The sequence below is a fragment of the Lissotriton helveticus genome, chromosome 7 (genome assembly GCF_964261635.1).
Source record: "Lissotriton helveticus chromosome 7, aLisHel1.1, whole genome shotgun sequence".
NCBI classification, from domain to species: domain Eukaryota; kingdom Metazoa; phylum Chordata; class Amphibia; order Caudata; family Salamandridae; genus Lissotriton; species Lissotriton helveticus.
Window position 1 is genome coordinate 1,890,293,526 of NC_136068.1, and position 17,635 is coordinate 1,890,311,160.

A 17,635-nucleotide genomic window follows, 5' to 3' on the forward strand; every position below is an offset into this window, starting at 1 on the left:
TAACTTAAAGATTTTAGCAGGTATAGGATCACGAGGAGAACCCGATCTTATACTGTTCAAGCAAGAAAGGAATGAAATATCGTCAAACAATTGCCAATTAGTAACCTTCGCCGTTGGGAGTGCTTGTTCCATCCCTTCTGCTGGTACCGACTGATGTTCATTAACAGTCAAGGGAGTGCTCATAGAATCATATATGCGCTCAACCTTGGCGATAAAAAATTCCGCAATAGAATTGCATTGAACTTCATCCAGAGCTGGGGGTGTCGGAGCAGTGTCCGCTCCTGTTAGTTTTTTGACAACGGAGAAGAGAGTGCGAGGGCAGTTCTGAGCTTGCGTCACGGTGTTCGTAGTGTAGACAGCTTTCGCATTTCGGCATTGTGAGTGATATCGCTTTAGGGCCTCTTTATAGACAGTCTTCTGTGAATCCAAGTAAGAGTGCCTCCATTTCCTTTCTAATGCCTTACATTCAGTTTGTAAGACCTTCAAGTCAGGAGAAAAACAAGGAGCCGGGGAACGATGTGACCTAGAATGTTTCGGGGTTAAAGGAAGGAGGGTGGTTACAGCATTGGTGAGCCAATGAGACACAGCCATGTTCAATTCAGTGACTGAAGCATCACTGTCTTTAGGACGGGTAATCAAAAGGTGCTGGTTCAACTTTGTAATATCAAGTTTGCCCCAACGGTGGATTAATTCGCCCTTACCACCCTTCCTTCACCATTGTGCAAGCGCGCCCTTGGCGAGTTGTAAGTTGGGTAATGTATTCTCTTTCAATACTGAGGGTCCCTGAGGGCCAACTAGCCCAACAGGTATCTCCACTATGCGCCAGAGAGCAGCGTTGAAGACAGTTGTTCAGAGGCCATGCCCCTTTTTACACCTCTCTGCAATGCAGCTCTGTGGTGCTTACTGGAGGTACCATGTGGGCTAGTTTGCCCCTAGGGTCCATTAGGATTCAAGGGGACTTAATCTCTCAACTGAGAATGGCCACAGGGCGCGTTTACACAGTGGTAATGGGAGGGGACGGGGCCTGAGGTGACCTGTGCAAACACCCTGTGGTGGGTTTAAAGTTGGGGAAATAATTCCCCTTCAATCCTGAGGGACCCTGGGGGCCAACGAGCCCACCAGGTGCTTCCAGTAAGCGTCACTGCACTGCGTTGCAGAGAGGTGGTGCAGTCCGTGCCCCTTTTTACACCTCTCTGCAATGCAGCTCTGTGGCACTTACTGGAGGTACCTAGTGGGCTACTTAGAACCTAGGGACACTCGGGATTCAAGGGGATTTAATCTCCCAAATTAAACTGGACACAGGGCACGTTTACACAATGGTGAAGGGAGGGGATGGGGCCTGAGGTGATGTGTACAAACATGACTTGTGGTGCGTTTTAAGATTGGGAAATAATTTGCCTTCAATCCTGAGGGCCCCTGGGGGCCAACTAGTCCACCAGATGCTTCCAGCAAGCACTAATGCACTGCGTTGCAGAAAGGTGGTCCAGGTTGTGCCACTTTTCTCATCTCTCTGCAACGCAGCTCTATGGTGCTAACTGGAGATACCTGGTGGGCTAGATGGACCCAAGGGACACTCTGGATTAAAGGGGACTTTATCCCCCAAATTAAAACGGCAACAGGGCATGCTTGCACACGTCAGATCAGCCCCCGCTCCCTTCCTCATTGTGCAAATGAGCCCTCTGGCGCGTTTTAAGAGGTAGTTATAATCCCCCTGCCGTATTATGTACTAGGCGCTTACAGAGGAGGTCATTCTAATGACAGGGGTACCTCAACGCATAGTATTCCCTAGTGTATGTAGGTGTTTTAACTGTATTCTAAGTGTCTTTTAGTATAGCACTGGCTAAAGGACTGGTTAGTCAGAGTCAGTTACCACCAGTACCCATCTGAAAAAATTCTAAAAACTGCACCAAAACCCAAACACTTATAAATTCACCTAGGTCTTCTCCTTGCAGTACTCTAATCATTCAGTCAGTACCCAAGGACGCATGCAGTAACCCAGAATTTAACACATACACTGGTACAAATCCATGTCCACTATGCAAGCAGTCCTCTAACCACCTACATACTTGTCTTTCACACCTTCAATTACCCAGGCAGTACCTATACACTCCAGCAATCACCCTGTCACTCCCCATTCACTCCTCCAGTCAGCCATCCAGCAGATATACTGGTCCTTTCACTGCGCCAAAACCCAAACACTTTCAACCCAAATTCATCCAGGCACTCTCCTAGCAGTACTCTAGTCATTCAGTCAATACCCAAGTACTCATGTGATGAGTCAGGCCCTAGAACATGGACTGCTTCAAACCCCTATCCACTATGCATGCAGTCCTCTAACCACCTACACACTTGTCTTTCACACCTTCAATTCCCTAGTCAGTATCCATACACACCAGCAAACACCCTGTCACTCCCCCTGCACTCCTCTAGTGACCCATTCAGTACCATGTACTATTCCATTTACTGTTCCAAAACCCAACCACTTATAAATTCACCCAGGTACTCTCCTTGTTGTACTTTAATCATTCAGTCAGTACCCAAGTACTCATGCGATGAGTCAGGCCTTAGCACATGGACTGCTTCAAATGTATATCCATTATGCATGCAGTCCTTTTATTACCTACACACTTGTCTTTCACACCTTCAATTCCCCAGTTAGTATCCATACACTCCAGCAAACACCCTGTCACTCCCCTTGACCCCCCTCAAGTGACCCATTCAGCACCATGTACTAATCCATTCACTGCGCCAAAACCCAAACACTTATAAATTCACCCACGCACTCTCCTTGCAGTACTCTAATCGTTCAGTCAGAACCCAAGTACTCATCAAGTGACCCAGGCCTTAGCACATGGACGGCTTCAAACCCCTGTCCACTATGCATGAAGTCCTCCTCTAACCACCTACACACTTGTCTTTCACACCTTCAATTCCCGAGTCAGTATCCATACACTACAGCAAACACGCTGTCACTCCTCTTGCACTCCTCTAGTAACCCTTGCAGCACCATGTACTAATCCATTCACTGCGCCAAAACCCAAACACTTATAAATTCACCCAGGCACTCTCCTTGCAGTACTCTAATCATTCAGTCAGTACCCATGTACTCATGCAGTGACCAAGGCCTTAGCACATGGGCGGCTTCAAACCCCTATCCACTATGCTTGCAGTCCTCCTCTAACCACCTACACACTTGTCTTTAATTCCCGAGTCAGTATCCATACTCTTCCACCAAACACCCTCTCACTCCTCTTGCACTCCAGTTCACCATTGTGCAAACGCGCCCGTGGCGAGTTGTAAGCTGCGGTATTAATTCTCTTTTAATACTAAGGGTCACTGAGGGCCAACTAGCCCAACAGGTATCTCCACAATGCGCCAGGGAGCAGCATTGCAGACAGGTGTTCAGAGGCAACGCCCCTTTTTACACCTCTCTGCAATGCAGCTGTCTGGTGCTTACTGGAGGTACCTTGTGGGCTAGTTTGACCCTAGGGACCCTTAGGATCCAAGGGGACTAAATCCCTCAACTGAGAACAGCCACAGGGCACATTTACCCAGTGGTGAAGGGAGGGGACAGGGCCTGGGTGACCTGTGCAAACATCCCGAGGGACCCTGGGGGCCAATTAGCCCACCATGTGCTTCCAGTAAGCGTCACTGTGCTGCGTTGCAGAGAGGTGATGCAGACCATGCCCCTTTTTACACTTCTGCAACGCAGCTCTGTGGCGCTTACTCTAGGTACCTAGTGCGTTACTTGGACCCTAGGAACACCCAGGATTCAAGGGGACTTAATCTCCCAAATTAAAATGGACATAGGGCGCGTGTACACAGTGGTGAAGGGATGGGATGGGGCCTGAGGTGACAAGTACAAACATGCCCTGTGGCGGGTTTAAGATGGGGAAATAATTTCCCTTCAAACCTGAGGGACCCTGGGGGCCAACTAGTCCACCAGGTGCTTCCGGTAAGCGCCACTGCGCTGCCTTGAACAGAGGTGGTCCAGGCCATGCCCTTTTTTACACATCTCTGCAATGCACCTCTGTGGCGCTTACTGGAGGTACCTAGTGGGCTACTTGGATTCTAGGGACCCTCAGGATTCAAGAGGACATAATCTCCCAAATAAAAACAGCCACAGGGCGCGTTTACACAGTGGTGAAGGGAGGGGATGGGGCCAGAGGTGACGTGTGAAAACATGCCTTGTGGCACGTTTTACGATGGGGAAATAATTTGACTTCAATCCTGAGGGCCCCTGGGGGCCAACTAGTCCCCCAGATGCTTCCAAAAAGTGCCACTGCACTACTTGCAGAAAGGTGGTCCAGGCCGAACCACTTTTTTCACCTCTCTCCAACGCAGCTCTCTGGCGCTAACTGGAGTTACCTGGTGGGCTAGTTGGACCCAAGGGACACTCAGGATTAAATGGGACTTCATCCCCCAAATTAAAACGGCCAAAGGGCGTGTTTGCACACGTCAGATCACCCCCCCTCCCTTCACCAGTGTGCAAATGCGCCATGTGGCGCGTTTTAAGAGGTAGTTTTAATCCCCCTGCCCTATTATGTACTAGGGGCTTACAGAGGAGGTCATTCTAATCACAGGGGTACCCCAATGCATAGTTTTCCCTAGTGTATGTAGGGGTTTTAACTGTATTCTAAGTGTATTTTAGCATAGCACTGGCTCTAGGACTGGTTAGTCAGAGTCAGTTACCACCAGTACCCATCTGAAAAAATTGTGAAACTGCACCAAAATCCAAATACTTATAAATTCACCTAGGTCTTCTCCTTGCAGTACTCTTATCATTCAGTCAGTACCCATTAACTCATGCAGTGACCCAGAATTTAACACATGCACTGCTACAAGCCCCTATCCACTACGCATGCAGTCCTCTATCCACCTACACACTTGTCTTTCACACCTTCAATTACCCAGGCAGTACCTATACACTCCAGCAATCACCCTGTCACTCCCCATGCACTCCTCCAGTCAGCCAATCAGTAGATATACTAGTCCTTTCACTGCGCCAAAACCCAAACACTTAGAAATTCACCCAGGCACTCTCCTTGCAGTACTGTAATCATTCAGTCAGTACCCAAGTACTCATGCAGTGAGCCAGGCCTTTGCACATCCACAGCTTCAAACGCCTATCCACTGTGAATGCAGTCCTCTAACCACCTACACGCTTGTCTTTCACACCTTCAATTCCCCAGTCAGTATCCATACACTTCCAGCAAACACCCTGTCACTCACCTTGCACTCCTCTAGTGACCTATTCAGCACCATGTACTAATCCATTCACTAATGCAAAAGCCAACTACTTATACATTCAACCAGGCAGTCTCCTTGCAGTATTTTATTTTATTTATTTATTCAATTCAGAACGTGCACAGCCACTCCAGGGAGTGTCCCGGTGCGAGCCAGAGAACAGGTAGAAAGTCAAATGATACTCTTAAAGAGAAAGGTTTTGAGTTATTTCTTAAAAGACACAAGATCTTGGATGCTACGCAGGGCAAGCGGGAGGTTGTTCCATGCTAACACAGCTTTGCGCACAACGGAGCTCCCGCCAAGCCTTTGTCAATTGAACCGAGGGGTCTGCACCAACCGTTGTGAGGAGGAGCGCAACTGTTTCCCTGGGACATAAAAGGAAAATCTCTTCTGGAGACAGGTGGGCCCATGGCCGTAAAGAACACTATGGGTATTAGTCAGTATATTACATTTTTTTTGAGCCTCCACCGGAAGCCACTGCAAAGAGCACAAATGAGAGCGCAAACTGCTCCTGCTTGTGAGACCCAGCAGGAGCCTGGCCGCCGAGTTTTGCACTATCTGAAGTTTGTTCACAAGGTAGCTCGGGATGTCAGCGTACAATGCATTGGCGTAATCGAGGCGGGAAAGGATCAGGGCGTGAACAACAGTTTCCTTGGCCGACTTTGGAAGAAAAGGAAGAAACTTCTTCAATGTTTTCAAAACTAGTCCCAACCAGCATCTTAACCTGGATTTAAAAGGTCAGGGTCTCCTCAAACCATACCCCCAGATTCTTAGCATAGCCTACCATCGTACTAGGCAAAGGAGAACCTGGGGGACAAAGTTTCTCTTTAAATTTTGCAGGAAATTTGCCGAACAAGAGTATCTCAGATTTCTTCTCGCTACATTTGAGCTGTGCCTTAGCAAGCCAAAGAAAGACGTAGGAGAGACACTGTTGAGCAGAGGAGACCAAATCGTCATCCTTTTCCCAGGTGAATAGGAGCTGGGTGTGGTCTGCATGGGCCATCACTTTAACCCCTAATGTTTCCCCTAAATAAACCAGCGGGGTGACATAGATATTAAACAAGAGGGGGCTAAGGGATGACCCCTGTGAGATGCCAGTGACTATAGGTTGTGAAGCAGAGGCGCAAGTTAGCAGCCAGACCTGCTGTGAGTGGCCATCAAGAAAAGTCCTGATCCAACCCAAGGTTAACCCTGATATGCCAAGCTCCAAGAGACGGTCAAGAAGCAGGGAGAGGGGCACCGTATCAAATGAGGCAGAGAAGTCAAGCATAACCAAAGCCACCCTCCCGCCGGCATCCAAGCAGTCCCGGATAACTTCCGACACATCCAAGAGAGCTGACTCCGTACTAAAAGAGGCTCGGAATCCAGACTGAGCCAGATAGAGCGGACTCTAATGATTCAGACAATACCAAAGTACTCATGCAGTGAGCAAGGCCTTAGCATCTGGACTGTTTCAAACGCCTATTCACTATGCATGCAGTCCGCTAACCAACTACACACTTGACTTTCACACCTTCAATTCCCCAGTCAGAATACATACACTTGCAGCAAACACTTTGTCACTCCCCTTGCACTCCTCTAGTGACCCATTCAGCACCATGTACTAATCCATTCACTGTGCCGAAACCAACCACTTATAAATTCACCAAGGCACTCTCCATGCAGTACTCTAATCATTCAGTCAGTACCCAAATACTCATGCACTGAGCCAAGCCTTAGCACATGGACTACTTCAAACGCCTATCCACTGTGCATGCAGTCCTCTAACCCCCTAAACACTTCTCTTTCACACCTTCAATTCTCCTGTCAGTATCCATAAACTTCCAGCAAACACCCTGTCACTCCCCTTGCACTCCTCTAGTGACCTATTCACCACCATGCACTAATCGATACACTGCGCGAAAACCGAACCACTTATAAATGCACCCAGCCTTCTCCTTGTAGTACTCTAATCATTCAGTCAGTGCCCAAGTACTCATGCAGTGAGCCAGGCCTTAGGACATGGACTGGTTCAAACTCCTATCTTCTATGTATGCAGTTCTTTAACCACCTACACACTTGTCTTTCACACCTTCAATTCCTCAGTCAGTATCCATACACTACCAGCAACCCCTTTGTCACTCCCCTTGCACTCCTCTAGTGACCTATTCAGCACCATGTACTAACCATTCACTGCGCAATAACCCAAACACTTATAATTCACACAGGGACTCTCCTTGCAGTACTCTAATCATTCAGTCAGTAGCCAAGTACTCATCAAGTGACCCATCTCTTAGCACATGAACGGCTTCAAACCCGTATCCACTATGCAAGCAGTCCTCCTCTAACCACCTACACACTTGTCTTTCACACTTTCAATTCCCCAGTCAGTATCCATACACTACCAGCAACCACCCTGTCACTCCTCTTGCACTCCGCTAGTGACCCATTCAGCACCATGTATTAATCCATTCACTGTGCCAAAACCCAAACACTCATAAATTCACCCAGGCACTCTCCTTGTAGTACTCTAATCATTCAGTCAGTATCCAACGACTCATGCAGTGAGCCAGGTCTTAGCACATAGACTGCATCAAACCCCTATTCACTATGCATGTACTTCCCTAACCACCTACACACTTGTCTTTCACACCTTCAATTCCCTAGTCAGTATCAATAATAATAATAATAATACCGGCATTTATAAAGCGCGAACAGCTACCTCACAAGGAGGTGTCCCGGCGCTGAGTGATCGTTTTTCCAGGTAGGAATGGGCGGAGAAAGGGGAGAGAGTGTTTAGTTATTCTGGGAAAAGAGCCAGGTCTTTAGCTGCCTCTTAAAACTGGCTTCCGTTGGAGCCAGTTGGATGTTGACCGGTAGGGCGTTCCAGAGTGTCGCCGTGCAGGCAGAGAAAGATCTGCCTCCGAGTCTGGCTCTCTTGGCGCGGGGGATGGAGAGCAGGTTTCGTGAATTAGAGCGCAAGCATCTCTCCTGATAGTATCTGGGGAGTCTAAGCTTTAAATAGGAGGGGCAGGTCCCCTTTTGGGCTCTAAACGCCAGAGTTAGAGCTTTAAACTTGATTCTGCAGGCTACAGGGAGCCAATGCAGATCGCGCAAGTACGGAGAGACATGCTGTTTAAAAGGGATGTTTTTTAGCAGTCTCGCAGCCGCGTTCTGCACGATCTGCAGTCGTTGCACCAGATATTTGGGTAGGCCGAGGTAGAGGCCGTTTGCGTAGTCCAGTCTGGAAGTGACTGTAGCATGGACCACCGACTTGCGACAGTCTTCAGGCAGGAGGGACAGAAATTTGCGAAGGTTTCTTAGTTTATGGAGACAGCACGCAGAGACCTGCTGTATATGTGAAGAAAAGGAGAGACTCTCATCCCATCTTACTCCCAGATTTTTCGCATTGGTGCTGGGTAGAGGAGGGATACCCATTTCGGAGGGCCACCACAGACTTGGGGGGGGCCGAGTATGTTTGCCAAAGAAGATGACTTCCGTCTTGCTTGCATTCAATTTGAGTTTGTTTGCATTCATCCATTTGGCAACATCTCGCAAGCATCCCTTCATATTGCTGAAGGCTGCCTCTGAGACGTCCGAGAAGGGGAAAATTAATTGTGTGTCGTCGGCGTATGAAATCGCCTTGACACCCCAATTAGCAATAAGGGAGAAGAGAGGAGCCAGATAAATATTAAAAAGTAGTGGACTGAGGGCCGAGCCCTGAGGGACACCACACCAGAGGGGTTTAGGTTTTGAGGAAAGGGGGCCCAAGGCTACTTTCTGGGTACGATCCGTGAGATAGGACTGTAGCCAGCCCAGAGCCTTATCTTCCAGGCCTGTGTTTTTTAGCCTTGACAGTAGCCTCACATGGTCCACAGTATCAAAAGCGGCAGATAGATCCAGGAGCACCAACATAGCCGATGCTCCTGAATCTAAAGACCACCTGACCGACTCAGCCACTTCTATCAGAGCGGTCTCAGTGCTAAAACCCGCCCTGAAACCCGACTGGGTTTCATGTAGTGTGTCTCTTTCTTCTATGAACCTGTTCAGTTGGCGCTGTATCAGTTTTTCAAACATTTTGCCAGGGGCTGCTAACAGGGAGATTGGCCGGAGATTGCTCAAATCATCCGGGGCACCGTTTGGTTTCTTTTTTAAAGGCAGGAGTGTGGCATGTTTCCAGCAATCAGGGAATAGACCAGTTTTGATAGATGTATTCCAGATATGTAGCAATGAAGTGGCAATTGAGTCCGACATCATTTTCCATAGCTTGGGCGGGCATGGGTCATCAGGAGCCCCTGATTTACATTTTTGTAGTTCCCTTTTGGCCTCGGCGAGGGAAATAGGATGAAATTGAGCTAAGGCGGGGAGGGAAGCCACATTATCATTTGTGTCGGACATAATTGTGGGCTCGGGACTGGTGAAGGTGTCGTAGACTTTCTCGATCTTTTTATCAAAAAAGACCGAGATGTCCTCGCAGAGTTTCTCCGACGGAGTCACTTCAGTTTCAATTGCCCGAGGTTTAAAAAAGGATTGAACAATTTTAAAAACTTCCTTGCTGGATTGTTCAGCTTGCTGAATGGAGGTCGCAAAGAACAATTGTTTTGCTTTTTTTATGGATTTGTGGAAAACACGCAGGGCTTCTTTATAGCAAATTTTTGCTGATATGGAATAATTTATCCGCCAGAGACGCTCTAGTTTTTTGCAATGACTTTTTTCAGCCAATAGCTCAGTCGAGAACCATGGGGCCGAGGGGGATTCTCTGCGTGATGTAGCAATTTTTGCAGGCGCGATAGTATCCAGCGAATTACCTATCCAGAAATTTAGAGCCACGGCGTCCAAGTTCACATCTGATGACAGAGTTGGAGTAGTGACTGAGAGAGCAGGACAGAGAGTCTCTGCTGATATGTTGGCCCAGTTTCTGCGAACATAGGATCGTCTCCCTTTTGTCTGGTGGTGGGAAGGGAAGGCGAAAGAAAAAGGGATTAAGAAGTGATCCGTCCAAAGCAGTGGTTGTGCGGTTTTGGCTGAACAGTCCGGGATATTGGAGAATATCAGGTCCAACGTGTGGCCTGCCTTATGCGTTGGTTCCGAGATAATTTGGAATAGGTTCGCCGCTTCCAGAGTAGAAATAAGTTGGGTGGCTAGGGGGCAGTCTGGGCTGTCAATGTGAACATTGAAATCGCCAACTGCAATAAAATGGGGGTGAACTATTGAGCTTTGGACTATAAGGTCCATTAGTTCGGCAGTATAGTTGGTAAGGCAATCCGGGGGCCGATAGATGATCAGGCCGGCTAGAGACAAATGGGGGTTTATTTGAAAACAGAAATGAAGCCCCTCAATGCCTGGGATGGAGGTAGGCGTTGAGGAGGATAGTGTATATTTGTCTTTAAAAATAATCGCTACCCCACCGCCCTTTTTATCATTTTCTCTGTTTGAGACGCTCATTTTGTAGCCTGGTGGGACAGCCAGTGAGATAGAAGCTACACTGTCCACAGACAGCCATGTTTCTGTAAGAAATAGAGCGTCCCAATCAGAGTCCTCTAGTAGCAGCCAGATGTCGTCAGCATGCCTGGGGAGGGATCTGCAATTTAATAGGGCGGCTTTAATAGTGATGTCAGGGTGGTTAATCGGGGAGCCTGTTTTAGAATTTAAAACTGCTGTTTTAGGGAGTGGAACGTCGCGAAGTGTCGTGTGGCACACCGGACATGATTGCGGTGGTGTAACGTTGGCCAGGTCATACCTGAGAGCATGACAGGGATTGTCTGTATTCAGGGCTAGTAATGCAGACTTGGACCAAACGATCCGGGTGGCGTCCCTACTCTTACCAGCAGCGTGGCTGGCGCTGGTCGCGGTCCCGTCGCGGACGGGCGCAGACGGGCTTGGCTTAGGCGCGGCTTCGGCGCGCATCCGGCGCGCCCGCTGCGCCAGCCCGCTGCGCCGTCTGGCCGGAATACACATTTTATAGTGTGTGAGGAGGGTGGGAGGGCAGCGCGACTAGAGCGCAGCCCCAGCCCCAGCCCTACCTAAGATGGCGCCCACCTCGGCAAACAGCAATTCCCAAAAGACGGCTGGGCGAGGCAGGGCAAAGGAAGTAAAGCGTGGGAAGAAGGTGTCAGTGTACCTACATCAATTCCCCAGCTAAAAACACTATTTAGAGCCCCCCAATTTAAAAAGTTAAAAAAACGCTATTTCGCCGTTTTAACCCGTTTTTCACACCCAAAATCATCAATACATCTGCCAAAAATAAAATCACTCGCAGCCCTAGTGTCTCTCACTAGGGAGAGCTCTGAAAGGCAGCGAGGGCTTGAAAAGACCAGCTCTAAATAGCCAGGGAGGGCGGGAGGGCAGCGCGACTAGAGCGCAGCCCCAGCCCCAGCCCTACCTAAGATGGCGCCCACCTCGGCAAACAGCAATTCCCAAAAGACGGCTGGGCGAGGCAGGGCAAAGGAAGTAAAGCGTGGGAAGAAGGTGTCAGTGTACCTACATCAATTCCCCAGCTAAAAACACTATTTAGAGCCCCCCAATTTAAAAAGTTAAAAAAACGCTATTTCGCCGTTTTAACCCGTTTTTCACACCCAAAATCATCAATACATCTGCCAAAAATAAAATCACTCGCAGCCCTAGTGTCTCTCACTAGGGAGAGCTCTACATGCTACATACCAGCAAACACCATGTCACTCTCCTTGCACTCCTTTAGTGACCCATTCAGTACCTTGTACTAATCCATTCACTGTGCCAAAACCCAACAACTTTTACATTCACCCAGGCACTTTCCTTGTAGTACTGTAATCATTCAGTCAGAACCCAAGTACTCATGCACTGAGCCAGGCCTTAGCACATGGCCTGCTTCAAATGTATATCCACTATTCATGCAGTCCTCTTACCACCTACACAGTTGTCTTTCACACCTTCTATTCCCTAGTCAGTATCAATACATACCAGCAAACACCCTGTCACTCCCCTTGACCTCCTACAGTGACCCAATCAACACCATGTACTAATCCATTCACTGTGCCAAAAGCCAAATACGTATAAATTCACCCAGGCAGTCTCTTACAGTATTTTATTTAATTTATTTATTCAATTTATAACGCGCACAGCTACTCCGAGGAGTGTCCCGGCACGAGCCAGAGAACAGGTAGAATGTCAAATGATAAACTAAAAGAGAACGGTTTTGAACTTTTTCTTGAAATTCACAATATCTTGGATGCTACGTTGATCCTGCGGGAGGGTGTTCTCTGCTAACGCAGCTTTGCGCACAACAGAGCTCCCGCCAAGCCTTTGTTGATTGAACCTAGGGGTCTGCGCCAACCGTTGTGAGAATTAGCGCAACTGTCTCTCCGGGACATAAAAGGAAAATCTTTCAGGAGATAGGAGGGCTCCCGGCCGTAAAGAGCACTATGGGTAATAGTCAGTATTTTAATTATTATTCGAGCCTCCACCGGAAGCCAATGCAAAGAGTGCAAATGAGAGCGCAAACTGCTCCTGCTTGTGAGACCCAGTAGGAGCCTGGCAGCTGAGTTTTGCGCTATCTGAAGTTTGTTCACAAGGTAGCTCGGTATGCCATCGTACAATGCATTGGCGTAAACCAGCCGGGAAAGGATCAGGGCGTGAACAACAGTTTCCTTGGCCGACTATGGAAGAAAAGGAAGAAACTTCTTCAATGTTTTCAAAATGCCAAAACTAGTCCTGACCAGCTTCTTAACCTGGATTGCAAAGGTCAAGTTCTCCTCAAACCATACCCCCAGATTCTTAGCATAGCCTACCATTCTACTAGGCAAAGGAGAACCTGGGGGCCAACGTTTCTCTCTAAAGTTTGCTGGAAATTTGCCAAACAAGAGTATCTCAGATTTCTCCTCGTTACATTTGAGCTGTGCCTGAGCAAGCCAAAGCAAGACGGAGGAGACACACTGTTAAGCAGAGGAGACCGAATCGTCATCCTTTTCCCAGGTAAATAGGAGCTGGGTGTCGTCCGCATAGGCCATCACTTTAGCCCCTAATGTTTCCGCTACATAAACCAGCAGGGTGACATAGATATTAAACAAGAGGGGGCTAAGGGATGACCCCTGCGGGATGCTAGTGGCCATAGGCTGGGAAGCAGAGGCGCAAGGTGGCAGCCAGACCTGCGGTCAGCGGCCATCAGGAAAATACCTGATGCAGCCCAAGGCTAACCCTGATATGCCAATCTCCAAGAGACGGTCAAGAAGCAGAGAGGTCAAGCATAACCAAAGCCATCCTCCTGCCGGCATCCAAGCAGTCCCGGATAACCTCCGACACATCCAAGAGAGCCTACTCCATGCTAAACGAGGCTCGAAATCCAAAATGAGCGGATAGAGAAGACTCTAATCATGCAGTCAATACCCAAGTACTCATGCAGTGACCCAGGCCTTAGCACCTGGACTGCTTCAAAAGCCTATCCACTGTGCATGCAGTCCTCTAACCACCTACACACTTGTTTATCACACCTTCAAATCCCCAGTCAGTATACATACACTTGCAGCAAACACCAGGTCACTCCCCTTGCACTCCTCTAGTGACCCATTCAGTACGATGTACTAATCCATTCACTGTGCCAAAACCCAACCACTTATAAATACTTTGCCAGGCTCCACAGCCAGCAGCAGCTTCACATTTGGGGTTTGCAATCTGAGGCGCCTCCCACTCGCCGTCCATGTCCTCATCCCAGTCTTCTGGCTTTTCGGCATCTGGATCGGCCACATATTCAGGTTCATCATCAAGCCAGCCTTCCGGTTTCACGGCATTGTCATCTGGGATTTTGGCAGGAGCATCCTCATCCCAGTCATCAGGTTTAACAGCATCAGGGTCTGGGATTTTGGCCCTCTCATCCCAATCCTCAGGCTTTTGGTCCTCTGGGTCCTCGATCTCTTTAGGTGGATTTACAGGTGGGGTCATGTCGTTTAACAAGTTGCCCCGATTTACAACTGTCTGATCGATGAGGATTTCAAAACTGTTATCTGGATTCAAAACTAGGGTATAGAGATGAGCCTTCTTATCTGAGAAGTATGCCTTGAGGTCAGCATCTGGACGCTTGGCATGTTTTTCTTCATACTCCCCAGTTTTGGGGTTCTTGTGCCTGAAGATGAAGTGAAGCTTGTAATCCTCTCCACACTTATCAGGACCAAACATGATCGTGTATGGGGTCTTATCCTGGAACTGATCCAGATTCAGGTCCGCAGTCTTTGAGAGTAGTTTCACATATGCACCACCACACTCTATTCCATTTTGGAAATTAACCTCATACTGCACAATGAGCGACTTGCTGTCAAAGACAAAGGGTTTCTTTAGTTTGCTGGAGATTGCGTGATGTTTTGCACGTGTCACAAGTACAAGTCCTTTGTCTCCTGGGAGCCTGGTATCCTTCATTTCTTCCACTTCCCATTTACCATCATATTTGGCAATGTCTTCATCAATATCTTCTTTCTTGGCTTTTGATAAAATCCATCCTTCCAGAGTTCCCTTGTCGAATGACTCAGCAAAGTAGACATCTCCTGTTGGGACTGGAGCCTTGTAAGTAACCTTGGGAACTGGAGGCAGAGAGCTCACTTCAGGCTGCAAGTCTTCTGGCTCTTCTGAGACATCATCCAAATCATCTTCAATGTCCTTCAAATCGTCATGGTCGTGATCATGGTGGTCATGGTCCTGGTCGTGATCATGGTGGTGATGGTCGTGATCATGGTGGTGATGGTCGTGATCATGGTGGTCATGGTCGTGATCATGGTGGTCATGGTCGTGATCATGGTTGTGGTGGTCACCGTGTGCGTGGATGACAACCATTCCAACCACAAGCAGGGTCAAGAACAGCAGCCCTTTAGATGCCATGGTCTCGTCAGGCCTCCGCCGCAACCTGCTTACGACCCAGCAACGGATCCGGCTTCGTCACGTGCCACAACTGAAGTTTGTTCACAAGGTAGCTCGGTATGCCATCGTACAATGCATTGGCGTAAACCAGCCGGGAAAGGATCAGGGCGTGAACAACAGTTTCCTTGGCCGACTATGGAAGAAAAGGAAGAAACTTCTTCAATGTTTTCAAAATGCCAAAACTAGTCCTGACCAGCTTCTTAACCTGGATTGCAAAGGTCAAGTTCTCCTCAAACCATACCCCCAGATTCTTAGCATAGCCTACCATTCTACTAGGCAAAGGAGAACCTGGGGGCCAAAGTTTCTCTCTAAAGTTTGCTGGAAATTTGCCAAACAAGAGTATCTCAGATTTCTCCTCGTTACATTTGAGCTGTGCCTGAGCAAGCCAAAGCAAGACGGAGGAGACACACTGTTAAACAGAGGAGACCGAATCGTCATCCTTTTCCCAGGTAAATAGGAGCTGGGTGTCGTCCGCATAGGCCATCACTTTAGCCCCTAATGTTTCCGCTACATAAACCAGCAGGGTGACATAGATATTAAACAAGAGGGGGCTAAGGGATGACCCCTGCGGGATGCTAGTGGCCATAGGCTGGGAAGCAGAGGCGCAAGGTGGCAGCCAGACCTGCGGTCAGCGGCCATCAGGAAAATACCTGATGCAGCCCAAGGCTAACCCTGATATGCCAATCTCCAAGAGACGGTCAAGAAGCAGAGAGGTCAAGCATAACCAAAGCCATCCTCCTGCCGGCATCCAAGCAGTCCCGGATAACCTCCGACACATCCAAAAGAGCTTACTCCATGCTAAACGAGGCTCGAAATCCAAAATGAGCGGATAGAGAAGACTCTAATCATGCAGTCAATACCCAAGTACTCATGCAGTGAGCCAGGCCTTAGCACCTGGACTGCTTCAAAAGCCTATCCACTGTGCATGCAGTCCTCTAACCACCTACACACTTGTTTATCACACCTTCATATCCCCAGTCAGTATACATACACTTGCAGCAAACACCAGGTCACTCCCCTTGCACTCCTCTAGTGACCCATTCAGTACGATGTACTAATCCATTCACTGTGCCAAAACCCAACCACTTATAAATACACCGAGGCACTCTCCTTGTAGTACTGTAATCATTCAGTCAGTACCCAAGTACTCATGCACTGAGCCAGGCCTTAGCACATGGACTGCTTCAAACATATATCCACTATCCATGCAGTCCTCTTACCACCTACACACTTGTCTTTCACACCTTCAATTCCCCAGTTAGTATCTATACACTCCAGCAAACACCCTGCCAATCCCCTTGCCCTCCTCCAGTGACCCATTCAGCACCATGTACTAATCCGTTCACTGCGCCAAAACCCAAACACTTATAAATTCAACCAGACGCTCTCCTTGCAGTAATCTAATCATTCAGTCAGTATCCAATTACTCATGCAGCGAGCCAGGCCTTAGAACATGGACTGCTTCAAACCCCTATCCACTATGCATGCAGTCCTCTAACCACCTACACACTTGTCTTTCACACCTTCAATTCCCTAGTCAGTATCCATACACACCAGCAAACACACTGTCAATCTCCTTGCATTCCTCTAGTGACCCATTCAGTACCATGTACTAATCCATTCACTGCGGCAAAACCCAAACACTTATAAATTCACCCAGGCACTCTCTGTGCAGTACTGTACTCATTCAGTCAGTATCCAAGTACTCATGCGATGAGCCAGGCCTTTGCACATGGACTGCTTCAAACGTATATCTACTATGCATGCCGTCCTCTAACCTCCTACACACTTGTCTTTCACACCTTCAATTTCCCCAGTTAGTATACATACACTCCAGCAAACACCCTGTCACTCCCTTTGCAGTCTTCCAGTGACCCATTCAGCACCATGTACTAATCCATTCACTGCGCCAAAACCCAAACACTTAAAAATTCACCCAGGCATTCTCCTTGCAGTATTCTAATCATTCAGTCAGTATCCAAGTACTCATGCAGCGAGTCAGGCCTTAGAACATGGACTGCTTCAAACTCCTATCCACTATGCATGCAGTCCTCTAACCACCTACTCACTTGTCTTTCACACCTTCAACTCCCTAGTCAGTATCCATACACCAGCAAACACCCTGTCACCCCCCCTGCACTCCTCTAGTGACCCATTCAGTACCATGTACTAATCCTTTCACTGTGCCAAAATCCAACCACTTATAAATTCACCCAGGTACTCTCCTTGCAGTACTGTAATAATCTAGTCAGTTCCCAAGTACTCATGTACTGAGCTAGGCCTTTACACATGGACTGCTTCAAATGTATATCCACAATGCATGCAGTCCTCTTACCACCTACACACTTCTCTTTCACACCTTCAATTTCACAGTCAGTATCCACACACTTCCAGGAAACACCCTATCACTCCTATGGAACTCCTTTATTGACCCATTCAGCACCATGTACTAATCCGTTCACTGCGCCAAAACCCAAACACTTATAAATTCAACCAGACGCTCTCCTTGCAGTAATCTCATCATTCAGTC

The 17,635-nt window shown here is 48.2% G+C and overlaps 1 pseudogene across 1 annotated transcript; it reads right to left on the reverse strand.

Annotated features, from left to right (window-relative positions):
• Nucleotides 1–13,139: 13,139 nt before the first annotated feature.
• On the reverse strand, nucleotides 13,140–15,131 carry LOC144769866 (calmegin pseudogene; annotated as a pseudogene). Its single transcript, XR_013598759.1, has 2 exons — nucleotides 13,824–15,131; nucleotides 13,140–13,234 (listed from the first exon to the last, which is right to left on the reverse strand). The product of XR_013598759.1 is annotated as a calmegin pseudogene (transcript).
• Between the last annotated feature and the right edge of the window lie 2,504 nt (nucleotides 15,132–17,635).